This window comes from Phyllobates terribilis, unplaced genomic scaffold (genome assembly GCF_046119375.1).
Source record: "Phyllobates terribilis strain yellow unplaced genomic scaffold, ASM4611937v1 Scaffold_11__3_contigs__length_659146591, whole genome shotgun sequence".
Classification (NCBI taxonomy): domain Eukaryota; kingdom Metazoa; phylum Chordata; class Amphibia; order Anura; family Dendrobatidae; genus Phyllobates; species Phyllobates terribilis.
In genome coordinates, this window is record NW_027362771.1 from 591,238,967 (window position 1) to 591,254,885 (window position 15,919).

The 15,919-nt window shown below is 45.1% G+C and overlaps 1 long non-coding RNA gene across 1 annotated transcript in view; it reads right to left on the bottom strand.

The window, feature by feature from the left end:
* The window catches only part of LOC141165380 (uncharacterized), a 96,770-nt gene extending 82,476 nt beyond the window's left edge, over positions 1-14,294 (bottom strand). Inside the window, exon 1 of the long non-coding RNA XR_012251151.1 lies at positions 14,153-14,294. This is a non-coding gene — a long non-coding RNA (uncharacterized lncRNA). The remainder of the gene's footprint in view (positions 1-14,152) is intronic.
* Positions 14,295-15,919: the final 1,625 nt, after the last annotated feature.

Below are 15,919 nucleotides of genomic sequence, written 5' to 3' on the forward strand. Positions count from 1 at the left end.
CTGTCCACAACTCACAAGCAGTGTGAGGTTTATCATCTAAGCTTATGAGTTTCAGCACAGCCTGTTGCCGCTTGGCGGAGGCAGTACTGCAATGCTTCCAGCTTGTAACTGATGTGGTGATATCTGAGATGGAGGCTGAACATGAGGAGGAGGAGGAGGATGATGCGCAGGAGCTTTTCACTGTGGGGGCAACTCTGACTGACATAGGGCCCGCAATCCTCGGTGTGGGGAGGATGTGTTCCGTCCCAAGGTCCGACTGGGTCCCGGCTTCCACTATGTTTACCCAGTGTGCCGTCAGAGAGATGTACCGTCCCTGGCCACAGGCACTTGTCCACGTGTCCATTGTCAGGTGGACTCTCCCAGTAACTGCGTTGTTGAGGGCACGGCAGATGCTTTGGGACACGTGCTTGTGTAGTGCGGGGATGGCACACCGGGCAAAATAGTGTCGGCTGGGGACCGAGTACCGAGGGACGGCCACCGCCATAAGATTGCGGAAGGATTCCGTCTCCACCAGCCTAAAAGGCAGCATTTCCAATGCAAGCAGTCGTGAAATGTGCAAATTTAGGACTGTGGCCTGTGGGGCGTTAGCTGCGAATTTCCGCTTTCGTTCAAAGCTCTGGGATATGGACAATTGAACGCTGCGGTGGGACGTGGACGTTGATGCTGTTTCTTGAGAAACTGCCATTACAAGTGAAGACTGAGAGGAGGGGGCATCTTTACATGCAGTATGGACAGGGGATTGCCTTGCACACACAACAGGGGGTTCTATTGCACGCACAACAGTGGAAGAAGCAGTGGTGACACCCGCTGACACTGGTCGTGGACCCTGGGTTTCGCCCCACAAAGTCGGGTGCTTTGCTGCCATGTGCCTGATCATGCTGGTGGTGGTCAGGCTGGTAGTTTTGTCACCCCTGCTGATGCTGGCATGGCAGGTGGAACATATGGCATTTTTGGGGTTATCAGCAGAGTCTTTAAAAAAATTCCAGACTCTGGAAGACCTACTGCTTGTACTGGCAACGTCCCTCGTGTTGGTGTTACGGGGAATGGTTGCTTGCCTTCTGTCTGCGGCCACCACACTGATTCTTCCTGCCTGTTGGGGTACTCTGCCTCCCTCCCCCTGTGTGCTGCTGGCTTCACTCTGCATGTCCTCCTTCCACGTTGGGTTAGTTACTAGATCATCCACCACCTCCTCCTCTTCCACTAGCGCACCACGATACTTCTCCTCACTTCCTGGCAATTGCGTCTCGTCCTCGTCCACCTCTTGTGACAGATTGCCAACGTCGACTTCCTGTTGCCGTGGCTGTTCAAATATTTGGGCATCGCAACATGGGATCTCCTCTTCCACCACTTCAAGCGTATCAGGCGAGGGGCCCAAATATGGAAATGGACCAGTGAACAGCTCTTCAGAGTGTCCAAGTGTGGGATTACTTGCTGTCTGACGACACTCGGCATGGTAGGAGGAAGGAGCATCAGGGTGAGGAGGAGTATGCGGTTGAGACTCACGGCTACTAAGAGTTGACCGTGTGGAAGACAGACCGGAGGTGGTGGTGCCCAGGTAACTGGAAGTATTGTCTGCTATCCAATTAATAACCTGTTCACACTGATCAGTTCTCAATACTGGTGTTGTTCTGTGCTTCCCTAGTAATTCGGTCAAGAAGTGGGAGCGAGAAGATGTGGCTGTTGGTTGTGGCACATTTTCACCTTGTCGACGGCCCCGTCCTCTGCACTCACCATCACCAGAACGTCCAGTTCCACGTCCCTTGCCACGCGCCTTGCCCATTGTAAAGGAAGTAAAATAGCTTACACTCGCACTATCAATGGAAAAAGGATAATAAAGAGTAGATTAGAGCCGTGGAAGAGGAAAACCACAGTTATTGTTTACTGGGGTATACCACACTTTTTTAAATAGAGATATTTGCGGCTGAACAGTGAGCGACACACTCAAACTGCTTTTTTTTTAGATACCAAAGGCCCAAAACTGGATAGTACAGCGATTTGACCCGTGGAACTGCGAAACCACACTGGGATGTTGGGCCTACACAAGACTATTTTCAACAGATATATTTTTGTGTCACAACAGTCAGGAGACACTACTGTTTTTCTTTACGGAAAAAACTACCAAAACCTGAATAATAGAGATTTTTTACTGTGGAACAGCAAAACCACAGTTATAATTCACTGGTGACAACCAGGCTTTTTAAAATTTATATATATTTGCGGCTGAACAGTGAGCGACACACTCAAACTGTTTTTTTTAGATTCAAATGGCCCAAAAGTGGATAATACAGAGGTTTGTACCGTGGAACTGCAAAACCACACTTGTATTTCTCGGGCCTACACCAGACTATTTTCAACAGATATATTTGTGTCTGAAAAATCAGGGAGACACTATTTATTTTTTTTTTTTACAGCAAAAAATGCAAAAAGCAGGATAATAGAGATTTTTTACCGTGGAACAGCAAAAGCACACTTCTGTCTCTCTGGCCTACACCAGACTATTTTCAACAGATATATTTGTGTCTGAAAAATCAGGGAGACACTATTATTATTTTTATACAGCAAAAAATGCCAAAAACAGGATAATAGAGATGTTTTACCATGGAACATCAAAACCACAGTAATAATTTACTGGTGTATACCAGGCTTTTTAAAATATATATATATTTGCGGCTGAACAGTGAGCGACACACTCAAACTGTTTTTTTTAGATACAAATGGCCCATAGAACTGCAAAACCACACTTCTATTTCTCTGGCCTACACCAGACTATTTTCAACAGATATATTTGGCACACTTTTTTTTTTAAAGAGTGCCAAACATGCAGGGCGGAGACCCGAGCTCCCGCCCGAGTAACCCGGAAATGCTCGGTGCTCGCCGAACATCCCGAGTAGCGTGATGCTCGGGCTAGTACCGAGCAGTGTCGAGCATGTTCGCTCAACACTATTAACCAGTTTAAGACCCCGTGATTTACTCCTGGGCACATTTTTGTTCTCTTTTCATACATGCAGTTTGAAGACCTGTACATTTTTTTTCCCGGTTGGATACTGAAATAGTTTTGCAATTTTGCTTCCCGACACAAGATGCCTAATTTTTGTATTATTTTCATATTCTGTTCTTTTCTTTTTATTAGCCAAAATCTGATGCTATTGATGGGAAAATGAACGAAATACGTCTTTATTTTTCACATTAGTTCACAAACTTTTTCCCTTTCTGAAACAATTATTTTGATATATTGGTCAAAGATTGTTTTTTTTCAACATGGGGGGCTAGTAACAGCAATTTGGATTTTTAGCTGCCTTTTAATTTTTTGTTTGTTCTTGCTTCATATTGTCATGATACTGTTGTCTGATAGCCCGGCACCAGGGGCTCCTACTCTGTCCCTAATGCTAGGGGCACTCTAGCTACCCCTGCTCCCCAGGTTACTTCTGATGGTGAAGATGCTGGTGTCACGTACCTTGCTGTACTCCTGAATCAGCCCTTATCTATCCCCCCCACTCAGGGAAGTGGGGAGGAAAAGTGTATGTAAATACACAAATCAGACAAACAAGGAAAGGAAGTACAGGGATAAATGAAAATACCACACATACAAAATATGCACTCACAGAAAACAGATAGAAGCACCAAAGAGATTAGAAGGATAAACAAAAATAGAAGAGGAAGGGACTATGCACACAGCCAAAACAACAAGCAACAGTCACAGAACAACTCTCCTTAAACGTCTCTACCAAACACTGAATCCTCCACTCCTCATCAGACAGTACAAGACTTAAAGAAGTTGTCCAGTACTTTATATTACCCCCCCAATGTATCCCCCCGGGGCCCCTAAGGATTTTTGTAATTAGCTTACGTTGCAGATACTGCCTGATACTGCGGCGCTATCGATGGCCGCTCACAGGCATCACGTGACCCCGTGCTAACGTCACGACAAGTGAGGTGTGACTCAGCGCTGGGTTGTGGGTGGGATTACCTCCCGCACCACACCCAGCATCCACCGCGCGCTTTCCCAATGAATGAGGAGAGGCAGAGCACGAGTGGATGCCGGGTGTGAAGCGGGGGGGGGTAACCCCACCCACAGCCTGGCATCCATCGTGGAACGTAGAAGACAGAGACCTCCGGCTGCTGACAGCACTTGTCGTGACATCAGCGGATGTCAGAGCCGGCTGCAGCCGTGGGTCACGTTATGCCTGTGAGCGACAAGTGATAGGGCCACTCACAGGCAGTATCTGCAATGTAAGGTAATTACAAAAATTCTTAGGGGCCCTGGTGGGATACATTGGGGGTAATAAAAAGTACTGGACAACCCCTTTAACACTGGCAATACAGATTGCCAGAGCAGAGACAATATAGAAGAGGGGAATGGCTAATGCTGCACAGCTGATAACTTCCAAGAAAAGACTCAAGATTGAGCAGTTTAACTTCTGCATGGCTGAAAGAAACCAGCACCATTTAATAAGAGGGAGAGGTGCTTCTATTCAGTGCAGGCATATGTGAACTCAGACGCTGCGGTCTTCTGGCTACTCTCTGTCGCGTTAAACCTGTAACACATATCTATTTGTTTAATTTTCATTTGGTTCATACACAGTGCACTTCATAAGGTCATAGTAGAACTTTAAGTGGCATTCCAAGATAAGATTAGCCCCAATTAGAAAAGAAATTCAGCCTCTTGACTGCATAGAAGAGCTAACTGGTTTTCTTAGGGCCTAGTATCTCATGCGCCATCCTTATTCCCAATGATAACATAACCACTGAGTCTACAGGAGGAAGTGCTTCCTATTTCTATATACCTATATACAAAGCACTTGTTTAGCACTGTGTATACAGTGATCAGGAAGGCAAAGATGGAAAATAAAACTATTACTGCCTTTTCTATGCAATGACGTTTTAGCACTTCCTTGTAAGAATAGAAAGAGAACTGCCCAGACATTTATGGTCTATTGACGGTCCAGAAGTAGTCTAAAGAATATTTATTTTTTATCTTTATTAAAAAATGTACATATCTTAGCACTTCTGTTACCAAGTAGAGTTGATGTGAATGTGTAGGACCCAGTCGAATGACTATGTTACTAATCTGTGGCCTCCTAATGGAGGCCCAGCAAACTTCCTCTTAGTTGCCATCATCTCTGGCTCATGTTTTGATTAGCCCGCCTGGCGTAATGTGACATGTGAATCGGACTAGGATGGCTAATCAAAAAAAGAGCTGGGGATTAGTGATGAGCGAGCATGTATTGTTAACCACTCGGGTCATGAGGTAAGAAGTGTTTTGCTTGGTTCCCATTTGGTGGCCTCAGGAGAACCAGGGAGAACTTTCCTTGGAAGAAAGGTGTCAAACATAGTCAGGTGGGGAGAAGCCAGGGAGAACTTGCCCTAGAAGGAAGGTGTCAATCAAACAGAGCCAGGTGGGGAGAAGCCAGGGGGAACTTGCCATGGAAGAAAGGTGTCAATCAAACAGAGCCAGGTGGGGAGAAGCCAGGGGGAACTTGCCCTGGAAGGAATGTGTCAATCAAACAGAGCCAGGTGGGGAGAAGCCAGGGGGAACTTGCCCTGAAAGGAAGGTGTCAATCAAACAGAGCCAGGTGGGGAGAAGCCAGGGGGAACTTGCCCTGGAAGGAATGTGTCAATCAAACAGAGCCAGGTGGGGAGAAGCCAGGGGGAACTTGCCATAGAAGGAAGGTGTCAGTCAAACAGAGCCAGGTGGGGAGAAGCCAGGGAGAACTTGCCCTGAAAGGAAGGTGTCAATCAAACAGAGCCAGGTGGGGAGAAGCCAGGGGGAACTTGCCATGGAAGAAAGGTGTCAATCAAACAGAGCCAGGTGGGGAGAAGCCAGGGGGAACTTGCCATGGAAGGAAGGTGTCAATCAAACAGAGCCAGGTGGGGAGAAGCCAGGGAGAACTTGCCCTGAAAGGAAGGTGTCAATCAAACAGAGCCAGGTGGGGAGAAGCCAGGGGGAACTTGCCCTGGAAGGAATGTGTCAATCAAACAGAGCCAGGTGGGGAGAAGCCAGGGGGAACTTGCCATAGAAGGAAGGTGTCAGTCAAACAGAGCCAGGTGGGGGGAAGCCAGGGGGAACTTGCCCTGGAAGGAACATGTCAATCAAACAGAGCCAGGTGGGCAGAAGCCAGGGGGAACTTGCCCTGGTGACTAGTCTACACATTCCACCTGCTCAAACATGGACATTTGCAATGAGGTAACCTGTTCCTGATTGATGTGGTTTGTGACAGCATGAATCACTTGACAGGTTTCCTTTAAAACCTTAGCGCCATCCATCGTACATTTACTGCAGATGCTCAACTACTCCATATAATGTGGGTGGCATCGGCATTTCATAGTAGACACCCTACAGGGCTATTTCTGATCCCAATTGCAGCAGTTTGACCTTTTAAAGGCCACTACCAGGGTGATGATGGCTTTCCATGGCAGCCAGGCGCCTTCTGAAGGTCAGCATGTTGGCCATATTAGTACATCTATGAATCCAATAAAAAAGAATTTGAACATAAAGTAATATGCCTTCCCATGGGGTCACTTCTCACAGAGAATCTTCCCAGCATTTAATCCTGTTTTATTATTTGAATAAAAAATAAAATATTTGAATATTTTGTACATATTTTTTTAATTGATGTAATTATATCTGGGCATACTGGCTTTTTCTATATAGGTTTAGTATTTTAATTGGGACATATAGCTAATTCCAGGCTAAATATTTAGTGCACTCTACTTTTTTCATGATATAGATTTCTTGTGGATTCCTAGTATTTTTCTCTGAGGTAACTATTGTTCTACTGTTAAATTGGATGTGTATGTCTACCTATTGTGTCATCATAGGGCTTTTATTTATTTATTATGTTTACTTATATACAGACATCATCATCACAGTCCCAATGGGGCTCACAATCTAAATTCCATATCCGTATGTCTTTGGAGCCTTGGAAGAATCCAGAGTTCCCAAAGAAAATCCACGCAAAAACAGAGGGAACATACAAACTCCTGGCAGATGTTGTACTTGGAGAGGTTTGAACCCAGGACCCCTTCACTGCAAAGCAACGGTGCTAAACACTGAGCCACCGTGCTGCCCTTTGTTTACTATAGAGCATAAAGTTTTTAGTCTTAAGGATTTTTTAGGTTATACAATATAAAAATATCCTCAACCCTATAGAGAAACCTAAACATCCTTTGACAACCTTATTTGTGTCCAAACATATACCCCACCCGCATTTTATATGACTAACACTCAGTAGATTAAAATGAAGAGCAAAGTTGACAGCAATTTTCACTAACGTGACAACCATACCTGACAAACAATAAAAAGGTGTTGAGCTTAGGCAAAAAGGCTATTATGATAAAGGGATATGAGCTGAAGCCTTCTAGAGACTTTCTTACTTCTGGATGATGGATCTTCATCTAGGTCTACTCATTCTCCTATTACGTCTTTGCCAAGTGGAAGGTAAGTTACCTTAATTCAACTGATGAAATTCAATCAATATATGTTTAACAGTGAAATATCAAAATGTCCATTGTCTTCCCCCAACTTAACTGATCTATTTGATATAAATTTTTACCTCGACAAGTGAGTCATGGTCTTCATCTTCTCAAAAATATTTTTTGGTGGTCATAAAAATGTAGAGTGAGCTGCCTTAACACCAATGTAGACACAAAAGTTAAAAAGTTTTCAGTGGCTACATTGGAAAAAAATTGCAGCATCAATGAACCATTCTGAACCTTACATCAACCAAAGTTTTTTCTAGGGATTAGATAGATTGAAAGATGGAGAACATCATAGGAGAAACCATGCCTATCAATCTCAGCTTCCAAAGACTAGGAGCAAGTAAACCTAGGACTTTACATTGCATTTTTTTCCTGAGTGTTGTCATATTGATTTATCATTATATGTTTTATATTCTTTATTATTCTTTAGAGCAAATTATAACTTATTGAAACATAAATATGAAAAAAAATCACTAGAGAAGAGCTCGCTTGCCATGTATTATTTTTTGAAGTTTTCTAACCCCAAATCATAATGGACAGATAGGCAGGAAAGTGGTTAAAATGAATTAAAAAATCATAGTCATGTCTCCCCGCACCTGTTCTTCAGACCACAGCTCCCCAGAGGTCCTCTTCTGGCTTTTTACGGCATCCACTCCACTCTGGACGACCAGTGCCAGAGCAGAGCAGGTGCCTTAGGAAGCCAGCAGAGGACCGTTGGGGAGCTAAGACAACATACATGGGAAAGGGGATAAGTGAGTATTCTTCCCTATGTTTTTTTTAACCCCTTACCAGTCTATATGAATTCAGAAATATGGTCTATCTGCTAGTTTACTGTATTTGTGCAAATGGAATTAAAAAATTTTTGGATTTGCTAGCCTCTGCAAATTTGGGGAAATTTTTGACAAATTCAATTAAATTACCATTGATTTGTTCATACTTAGTTTTCACCTTTTCCTGTTGAGACAAGAATTGTTGTACAGAAAATAATACTTATTTAATTTAGGAATGAACGTAGCAGGTGATGAGGACAACTATATGATTGTTGGTCTTTAAAGGCTTAAGCCAACGTATGTGAGAAGAGCATGCAGTAAGCAATATCGTTCTTCCGAAGGATGAAAAATATTTCGAATCTTGTTGTCAGATCAATGTCAGTTTGACATAGTTTTTGTGGACATTTTACAAATGTTTTCTTCATTGTCATCAATCTTCAAAGATAAACAGATGAACACTTTTCCAAATTAAAAAAAAACTATCAGATAACTTTATAGCTTTTGGCCAGACATTGGAAAATCACCTGCTTATCAGCAATGTGGATTTTGATTGCTTACGTCAATTTTTGTACAACAATTTTCTTTTAGTTCAAGCTTGATAGGTAGAAAGAGATTAATTTTTGGATGCATTTTATTATAAAAGTTGTTCTAGTTGGACAGGATTGGAGATAAGTAAATTCAATTTCACCAAAACATAGGATGTGTTAGCACTCGATTTGCTGGAATTCAGCAAAATTTCAGTCAGCCGCCAATTTGCTAGATTCGCTTTAAACTTGGGTTATAAAAAATTATGCTCAACTAATGTGCCCTGAAAAGAACTGTGAAGATGGAAGCCTTGATGGAACTAACTGTACAAAGGGACGGGAGGATTGGGGGAAGGTGAATATAATTTTTTACTTAATAACAAACAAACTAGGTTTGTTAAGCTCTGGCATCTGGAGAGACCTCAGAGCATGATATGGCACGATCAATTTGCATCAAATAAATTCAATGTGAATCAGGTTTCTTGGGCAAATTTGAGTCAATCTGCTGAATTTGAATTTCAGGAAATTGACTCATCTCTATGCGGGATCCTTTAAATTTGGGCACACACCAAATGCCATAATAAAGGCAGTATGTTGGATGCTGAGCAGCAAGCAAAATTATGTTCTTTGGCTTTTTCAGCCAGTCAACCAGCTTTGAGAGATCGCTTGTATATATTTCTCCATAACAATTTTGACTCCTTTGTGCTTTTTTTTGCCTTGTTTTTGATGCATTATTTTCACATTTGTTTGAATGGGTGAGAAACACTGCAAGAACGCTGAAAGAATTGATAGGCTGCAGATTTTAAACTGCTTCAAATCCGCAAAGAAAAAAATAAGTAACGTGTATGAGATGCCACAAGTCTCATTCATAATGCTAAAATCCTGCGTTTTTTTGCAGCAAAAACATGTGGAATAAACACAGGAACAAATGCAACGTATAAATAAGCCTTTTGAGACCCTATTATGTCCGCTGCTAAACACTCTCCTTGGTCGCTGGGTGGTGCCGCACTCACACTGTAGATGACGCTGGAGGATGAAGGAACGGTTCTGTTTCATTTGTGTGGCTAGGACTTGTGGTTAAAACCAGCCAAGGAATTTAGGGCTTTTCTGAAGTTGCAATCGTGTTGCCATGAAAATTAGAATTTTATCTGTTAATCACAGGCAGGAAATAATAAATCTGCAAGCTACAGGTGCTTCTCACAAAATTAGAATATCCTCAAAAATGTAATTTATTTCAGTTCTTCAATACAAAAAGTGAAACTCATATATTATATAGAGTCATTACAGACAGAGGGATCTATTATATAGAGTCATTATAGACAGAGTGATCTATTTCAAGTGTTTATTTCTGTCAATGTTGATGATTATGGCTTACAGCCAATGAAAACACAAAAGCCATTATCTCAGTAAATTAGAATACTTTATAACAACAGCTTGAAAAACGATTTTAATATCTGAAATGTCCTACTGAAATGTCTGTTCAGTAAATGCCCTCAATACTTGGTCGGGCTCCTTTTGCATCAATTACTGCATCAATGCGGCAAGTTGGATTGAAGGAATCAGCCTGTGGCCCTGCTGAGGTGTTATGGAAGCCCAGGTGGCTTTGATAGCAGCCTTCATCTCGTCTGCATTGTTGGGTCTGGGGTCTCATCTTCCTCTTGACAATACCCCATAGATTCTCTATAATAGATTCTCTATGGGGTTAAGGTCAGGCGAGTTTGCTGCTAATCAAGCACAGTGATACTGTTGTGTGTAAACCAGGTATTGGTACTTTTGGTAGTGTGGACAGGGGCGAAGTCCTGCTGGAGAATGACATTTCCATCTCCATAAAGCTTGTCGGCAGAGGGAAGCATGAAGTGCTCTAAAATGTCCTGGTAGACGGCTGCGCTGACTTTGGTCTTGATAAAACACAGTGGACCTACACCAGCAGGTGACATGGCCCCCAAACCATCACTGATTGTGGAGACTTCACACTAGACCTCAAGCAGCTTGGATTGTGGCCTCTCCACTCTTCCTCCAGACTCTGGCACCTTGATTTCCAGCCATGTCCTGGATACATCTGTGTGTGGTGGCTCTTGAAGCAATGACTCCAGCAGCAGTCCACTCCTTGCGAATCTCCCCCAAATTTTTGAATGGCCATTTCTTAACAATCCTTTCAAGGCTGCGGTTATCCCGATTGCTTGTGCACCTTTTCCTACCACACTTTTTCCTTCCACTCATCTTTCCATTAATATGCTTGGATACAGCACTCTGAGAACAGCCAGCTTCTTTAGCAATGACCTTTTGTGGCTTATCCTCCTTGTGGAGTGTGTCAATGACTGCCTTATGGACATCTGTCAAGTTAAGTGGAGCCCACTGAAACAGACTAGGCACCTTTTTAGACGCCTAGGAAGCCTTTGCAGGTGTTTTTTGTTAATTATTCTACTTTACTGAGATAATGATGACTTTTGTTTTTTCATTGGCTGTAAGCCATAATCATCAACATTAACAGAAATAAACACTTGAAATAGATCACTCTGTTTGTAATGACTCTATATAATAGATCGCTCTGTGTGTAATGACTGTATATAATAGATCCCTCTGTGTGTAATGACTCTATATAATATATGAGTTTCACTTTTTGTATTGAAGAACTGAAATAAATTACATTTTTGATGATATTCTAATTTTGTGAGAAGCACCTATATCTATGTTAACCCCTTCCTGACATGGCAAATTTCCTTTTCGGCGTCTTGGTTTTTCCTCCCCTTCTTGCAAGAGCCATCATTTTTTTTATCTTTCTGTCCACATAGACATATAAGGGTTTGTTTTTTGCAGGAAGTTGTAATTAGAGAGGAGCCAACTCAAACTGTAAGGTTCGGGGTTCGTACCCAGGTGTCCAGTGCTGAGCTCCGAACATGGAATTCTCCCCAAAGTCCGTTTTATTGTTTGGAGTTCGGATGCTAAATAAAGCTTGTTGAAAGGCTGCAGCACAGTCAATCAACAAGTTTTTCAGCTGTGGTCACTTCTGTAGCCATCACAACCATGCTGAGTATGGGCATGGTTGTGATTGGCCGGCGTACCACGTTACCAAGCCTGTATAACTGCCGGATCATGGTTGCCGCTATTCTATCTATGGGGGTACTCGGCACCCTTCTCTGTGGGGTTACTCAGCACCTGTCTATGTGGGCTTACTCTGCACCCGTCTCTGTGGGGGTACTCTGCACCCATCTCTGTGGGGGTACTCTGCACCCATCTCTGTGGGGGTACTCTGCACCCATCTCTGTGGGGGTACTCTGCACCCATCTCTGTGGGGTTACTCTGCACCCGTCTCTGTGGGGGTACTCTGCACCCGTCTCTGTGGGGGTACTCTGCATCCGTCTCTGTGGGGGCACTCTGTAAAACAGCCTCTGTGGGTGTACTTTGTAAAACATCCTTTGTGGGTGTGCTCTGCAATACAGCCTCTGTGGGTGTGCTCTCCAAAACAGCCTCTGTGGGGGTGCTCTGCGCCTCAGCGGGGGTGCTCTGCAAAACAGCCTCTGAGGGGGTAATCTGCAAAACAGCCTCTGGGGGGTACTCTGCAAAACAACCTCTGGGGGGGGGGGGTCCCTGCAAAACAGCCTCTGGGGGGTAATCTGCAAAACAGCCTCTGTGGGGGGGGGGGGGTACTGTGCAAAACAGCCTGTTTGTGTGCACTCTGAAAACAGCCTCTGTGGGTGTACTCTGCAAAACACACTCTGCGGGGGTGCTCTGCAAACAGCCTCTGGGGGGTACTCTGCAAAACAGCCTCTGTGGGTGTATTCTGAAAACAGCCTCTGTGGGTGTACTCTGCAAAACACACTCTGCGGGGGTGCTCTGCAAACAGCCTCTGGGGGGTACTCTGCAAAACAGCCTCTGTGGGTGTACTCTGCAAAACAGCCTCTGGGGGGGGTCTCTGAAAAACAGCCTCTGTGGGGGGGGGTACTCTGCAAAACAGCCTGTTTCTGTGTACTCTGAAAACAGCCTCTGGGGGGTCTCTGCAAAACAGCCCCTGAGGGGGGTCTCTGCAAAACAGCCTCTGGGGGGGTACTCTGCAAAACAGCCTCTGTGGGGGGGGGGGGTACTCTGCAAAACAGCCTGTTTGTGTGTACTCTGAAAACAGCCTCTGTGGGAGGGTCTCTGCAAAACAGCCTCTGTGGGTGTACTCTGCAAAACAGCCTCTGGGGGGTACTCTGCAAAACAGCCTCTGTGGGTGTACTCTGAAAAACAGCCTCTGTGGGTGTACTCTGCAAAACAGCCTCTGGGGGGGTCTCTGAAAAACAGCCTCTGTGGGGGGGTACTCTGAAAACAGCCTCTGAGGGAGGGTCTCTGCAAAACAGCCTCTGTGGGTGTACTCTGCAAAACAGCCTCTGGGGGGTTCTCTGCAAAACAGCCTCTGTGGGTGTACTCTGAAAAACAGCCTCTGTGGGTGTACTCTGCCAAACAGCCTCTGGGGGGTACTCTGCAAAACAGCCTGTTTGTGTGTACTCTGAATACAGCCTCTGGGGGGGGTCTCTGCAAAACAGCCTCTGGGGGGGGAGTCTGCAAAACAGCCTCTGTGGGGGGGGTACTCTGCAAAACAGCCTCGGGGGGGGGGGTTCTCTGCAAAACAGCCTCTGTGGGGGGGTACTCTGCAAAACAGCCTGTTTGTGTGTACTCTGAAAACAGCCTCTGGGGGGGATCTCTGCAAAACAGCCTCTGGGGGGGTACTCTGCAAAATAGCCTGTTTGTGTGTATGTAACGGGGATGAGGGTGGTAGTCATGGGTGAGCATTGCTTCTTTGACACCCCGGCCCGCTACAGGAAATAGTGTACTGTGTGGCTGCATGTGCAATGACGCTTTGAGAGCTGATATCTCCACAATCCCTGATAATGCACTTGGTGCAGAACTGTCCCGTTCAACTCTCTCAGTCAAGAAGCCAAACCAACTGTTATAAATAGCATTCTTTTTATGCACAGTCAAACAGGTGAACATAGAATAACAGGTTATGCATTCTTCATCACTTGCCACACAGTACTCAGGCTCCATTCTCAGAGTTACAGTCTGCACTTTGTTTCTGGCAACAGGTACGGCACAGTAGTGAGGAGAGATCTTAAACGCCTGCATTTTCCTTAGGGGTAGAGTCATACGGGTCCACGTGTGTCGCTATGCCCTGATCCCCTGTGTCCTTGTTTATATCAGTCCCAGGGGCCGCTCGTAGAGACATGCTCCCTGTTTCAGTACCCACAGCAGGGCAATGCCTTGTCCCAAGGTCCCTTTTTCGCTGGACAGTACGCTTCAGTACCCACAGCAGGACGCTATCTCATCCCAAGGTCCCCTTTCTCGCTGGACAGTACATTTTCTGGACTTCTAAGCTTTTCTCCTGCAGGTTTCCCCACTTGCCTGTGTCATCCTGCTGCCTCTGAAACTAGATCCTTGTCCTCATGAGCCTTGTAGTTCCACACAAGGAACAATCTGTCTTCCCTCTTTCTCTTCCTCTTTTAGACTGACTAAAATGGATCCCTTCTCTCAGAATCCACAAAACTCCCTCCCACTATGGGCTGTACTTCTAATTAACCCTCAAATTGTCTTTGTGCCTGATGTCTGTATCTGGGCAGATTTCACCTACACGCTATACCAGAGTGAAAAGAAAGACAGTGACATCTTGTGGCCTCCAGTCAACACTGCAGCCTATAGGGAAATAACCATTAAATACATAGCAGTAACATGCATGTAAAATATATTCAACCAACAGAAATATCAGAGGAGTAAGATGCCATCCTCACCACCCTCACATCCCCCCATACTTTAATTATGTCGTCCTTGACCATACGGGACCTAAAAGCAAGGGTTAATACAAAATCAAACATTTTAACACATTCAGACTGAAGTCTTCCTCAGACGTCTTCTCCTCACTGGACATCCGTCCCTTCTAGGTTAAGGGCCCCGGAACAACCGACACAGTCCATAACTTTGCCAGCTCCGGTCCTTCTTGGTAAGGACCCCAGAACAAAGTGTCCATGTCCATACAGAGGCCCATGGGCCAACACAGTAGCAGCCCTTCCTGTCCAAGGGCACAGTCCTCAAAGTTCCTGACCTGGCATCAGGGTATCCGTCACACCTCCCCCCAACAACAGTCCTTAGGACCAGGGTATCAGTCCTTTCATCATACAGAACTTCCCAACATGGCAAACACACAGTCCCTTGGGGGGGCAACATCTTTTTATGGGATTGGGCACAGTCCTCAGCAAAGGGTGTGCAACCCTCTCGCAGCTGCAATGTTCTCCAATCCAGTAAGGGGGCAAAACAAACAACTTGAGCCGTCCCCGGCTACAACAGGCCCAACCGGCCTCGAGGGTATCTCGAACAGTCCCTCTGATTCCTTTTAGGAAAAAAAAAAACAGACACAGGCCTTCTGGCCATGAAGGTATCAACAGTCCTTCCAAGGATAACAAAGGCGAGGCGCCTTAAACTTAGTTTCCTGAGACTCGACTGGTCTTCAGCCTTTAAATAGGGGTTCATCGGAACTCGACCCCTCAAAATAGCCTGCTGGACAAATCGAGTAACTGCAACTGCCCAGAGGTCACCTTGGTCACTGCTCAGGTGTCTCGTGGAATTTCTCTATCTTCTTCCAGGCTTCTCTCAGGCAAAGTCAAGCCACTTCCAGACAAAGTCATCATTGGAACTACCTGCACATCTGCATCAGGTTCCCGTAGTGAAGTCAAAGCCCAAAATCCTTCCCGGAGCTCCTGAATCATCTTCATCCCCTCGGCATACCATTGCTCAATGCTTCTGAGGAATTCACCACAGCTCCTTTGGGTTGACAACTGAGCACAATGCAATAGTTGCTGGCTTGCTTCCGGCCATACTGGACGGGATGGAGCTGAGGCTTGCATACCTTCTGCAGTGGGCTCCGCTTCTTCTTGGTACTCTGGAGGGATCACGTACTCTCTGGTTACCCGAGCAATGTACATTGAGTGTCTCCCTTCAGGCTGACTCACAATAATTGGTGATGGTGTCATCTCCGGAACTTCTTGATCGTGGTAATCAGGGCCCCAGGGCAGGCAAAAGACTCGAATCCCCCGCCCGTACTCGTCCACTGTATACAGGTCCTCATATTGATTCTCACCGTTCATGGCCTCTATCTCCTCATCATCACCGCCAATGCTC